Genomic DNA, 4,017 nt, shown 5'->3' on the forward strand with positions numbered 1-4,017 from the left:
TTCAGCGTATCACCTGCAGCTGCTGGGGTGCTAGTACCACCAGACCCTAAAAACAATGATCAGGGCACACTGCCATGAATACCCCCTTGATGGGAATAAAGGACTAGGTTTTCTTCTGTTTGCTACCAGGGACTCATCCAATGAGTCCACCGGTTTTACTCCGTTTGATTTAGTTTATGGACACCAAGTATGAGGGCCTCTGAAACTAATCAAGGAGAGATTTTTAGATCAAAAGGAGGAAGTCTCCATGTCGGACTACGTAACAGTGTTCCAGGACTAACTCACAAGAGCCTGTGATGTGGCCTGAGAGCACATGAAAATCTCCCAGACAGCTATGAAGAAACAAGCAGACAAACATGCCAGGGCCTGAACCTTTCAGCCAGGAGACTACGTGTTAGTGCTCCTACCAATACCAGATGAACTCTTAAATGCCCAGTTCAGTGGCCTAAACAGAGTAGCAAAGCTCTGGAAAGTAAATTATCTAACTGAGAACCCAGATTGGGGGAAAAAGCTCCACAAAGTTCTGCATTGACTACCGAAAAGTTAATGCAGTGACCACAGTCAACTCCTACCCGATACCTTGGCTGGAAGACAGCATAGATAGGGTAGGTAAAGCAGACTACATTACTCAAGAGAAACTGACAGGCTTCCTTGACTGCTTGCACGAAGGAAATCTCTGCTTTCGTAACTCCGGATGGGATATACAAGTGTTGAGTCATGCTTTCTGGACTCTGGAATGCCCCAGCCACCTTTCAAAGGTTGATGAACCAGGTAGTGGTGGGCTTATCCGATTGCATAGTGTACCTAGACAACCTCCTGTGTACAGTGACCCCTGGGAAACCCACTTAGAGCAACTGGAAGCCCTCTTTCAGAAAGTACAGAGCGAGTTCACTAAGGCTCAGGTTACCTTTCTAGAACACATAGTGGGTCATAGACAAATACTGCCCAGAGCTGCAAAGGTGCAAGCAGTAACACAGTTCCCCGTTCTCACAATGAAACGGAAAATCAAGAGGCTCTTGAGTACGTGTGTGTTCTACCGCAAGTTTGTCCCAAACTTCAGCACAGTAGCTGCCCCGCTGACAGACCTACTACAGAAAAAAGCAAAGGTAGTATGGGCTGAGAAATGCCAGGCAGCGTCTGAAAGGCTGAAAGCCATTTTAATAGCCGAGCCTGTGCTTGCAGCTCCGGACCTTAACTGAGAATTTAAAGTAGCCATTCGATGCGAGTGACATCAGGATAGAAAGACCAATCGGGCACTTCTCCAAAAGACTAAATAAGTATCAGAAATGGTACTCCACAGTGGAGTAGAAAACCTCGGCTTATAACTGGCTCTCAAACACTTTGTGATATATGCCTGAAATGGATACAGGGAGACCACGGTCTATACTGACCATTAACCATTGTGGAAAAGTTTACGACACAGAATGCCAGGTTATTCCTTTGGAGTTTTCTTCTCCAACCGAACCACCTAAAAATCACCCACATTGCCAGGAAATCAAATGTGATTGCAGACACCCTGTCCAGGACTTAAAGAGACCTGGTTAGAACTGAAAGGATTCTATTGACCAAGGTGAGGAGAATGAATGTGTGTGTGAGTGTGTTTGTCATTTTATGATGTATTTTCCTCCCTTTGTACTGAAATCAGAATGGATCTCATTTCATCCATCTTATGGGGGAAGGGTCATGACAGCAGATCATGGCCCAAAATACTTACAGGGGGCATATTGAACTTTTTGAAGAAGAGATGTGTTTTTTAAAAAGCAATAGCTGGCTGTGACTGTAAAAATAACCACTTTCTGGAAAATTCCTATATGGATTATACTTGACTGACTAGTCCAGAAGCCCTGGAATGTTGCACATATAAAGGTGTCAAGGCCCACTTCAGACAGACACACTTTAAAGGGAGAGATGCAATACAAAAGATTGAATTCATCTCCTGTGGTTGCAGATACATTGGAGACTGATTATCACATCTCAGCAGAAACCATCTCCTGTTGAGTTATGTCTCAGAATGTGAACATGATCTGAGTTGAAAGAAAGCAGATTCTGGGTGGAAGACATGTTTGTTTTTCCCTTCTAGGAATGCACAAGAAAAGGAATTGAAAAGCCAGTTGCAAACCTGATCGATGTGTCCTAGTTCTGGAGTGCTAATGTGTGCTGTGAAGATCATAGCAGAAAAACAGCAACTAGGCATCCTCGCTGCTTGCAGGTAAACGTCTTCTCTCTCTCTTTGTTGCTTGAGGCAAGTCACAAGTCAGCAAAACCACAGACAAAACGGAAACAGGACAACTCCTTCAGCTAACCTGCAGAACCAAGTGTCTCCAAACCAGCTGCTCAACTGCCAAAGTCAGCTCTAACGGAAACATCCAACTTAATGGCTGCAATGTTTCACCATTACTGCTCACGGACAAGCCAAAGATTGATTCGTATATCTTTATTAACTTTTATTTTTTAACTCAGCTTCTCATTTCTGAGCTGTGTGTCTGTGTTGCATTTTTATTATTTTTCTCAGGTTTTACTAAGTAATCAGCTCACTCTTTCTTTGATTCAAGAAAACCTGGTTAAATTGGCTCCTTCTAAAACATAAATACATTTGGATTGGAAAAGGTATCCATGATGGTTGTGACCAACTGAGGGGGTTGAATAAAGAAGGGGAGTCAATTTATCCCTCCTCATCCGGGAGCATAATAATTTGGGGTATCTCTTCCCGAATCATAACAAATCAGAGGGCCTCACCTGGGGACCGGTCGTAACAGTAGATTAGCATACCATAATGTCTTGATAGCCACATTATCTGTGATACCAGCTTTCGGCACAGTGCATTTAAGCTACACCAGGAGTAAGTGGATTTTTCCTCACCCAGAGACGCAAACGTAGCATTCAGTCATACCTCTTAGATATATATTAGAAAGAAACTTTAATGTACTCTTAAGTCTAAACAAAGTTCGATAGGAGCTTAACATAACTCCCCTCCTTCTATCCCTCCAGAAATGAAGTTGTTGGCTCCCCCTATCCTGCACGTTGAGCTTAAAAAATAGCAAATTCAATCTGTTTTAAAGCAATGCTTTCTATCAAAATAACTTTATGTATTTATTGGGCTGAAGCCACTGGTTCTATTTTAAAAGACTGAACAACAACATTTCAGTGATTTAAAACAGCAGTTTCTAAGATGGCTGAACATTTGCTTAACTGTACCTTACAAATTCCAAAGCTATTAAAATGGAGTCAGGCTGTCCAGAAGAACCCATCAAAGAAGACAACCAATCACCTCAGAGGAATGTGAATGACCACATTTTCTGACCCATTCACAAAACATGCAGTCAGCACCTGTGTATTCAGCTGGAAGAGGAACAAACCATAGACATAATCACTTTGGACAATGGACTCTGGCTGAGAAAGGAACTTGTCCAGCCTTAATGTAATCATGCCTAAACCATAGACCTGGAATCAGCTTACTATTACCATGTTTGGTTAACTGGTCAGTTGGTGAGAGGGGATCAGGTGATGAACCAACTAACCTTCTCTTGTGTCTTAAGAAACTGTTATTCTCGAGTCCAGGAAACAGGAAAGGTAAATCATCCACCAATTGCTTTAAATTGCCTAGAAAGAATCCAAAGGGACATCCAGCCCAGCTTGAAACCATCCAAGTCATCAACCTACAAGATCAGTATACCACTGATTTTTATTGGACTGTTAGAAAAAAACTATTTGATCTACCCTTCCATTTTTTAACTTACCTGTGTGTGCGTGAACCCTTCGCAGATGTAGGTAAGAATTGGAGCATTTTTATTTAGATTGGGATTATAACAAATACTGGTCTTTTTACAACCTTACAAGGATACCCGTCTCTTTTTTACAGTTACGGCGCTTAAACGTTCACTGAGTTGGAAAACGTATTATTGAAAGAGGAACTGTTGCCGTCAAAGGGGGTGTGGAAAAAGAGGGGAGTCATTCTACCCACCTCCTCAACTGACTGTATTAGATGCATCAGAAACTTATGAACTTCTAAGAGAGTAA

This window comes from Carcharodon carcharias, chromosome 18 (genome assembly GCF_017639515.1).
Source record: "Carcharodon carcharias isolate sCarCar2 chromosome 18, sCarCar2.pri, whole genome shotgun sequence".
Taxonomy (NCBI): Eukaryota; Metazoa; Chordata; class Chondrichthyes; order Lamniformes; family Lamnidae; genus Carcharodon; species Carcharodon carcharias.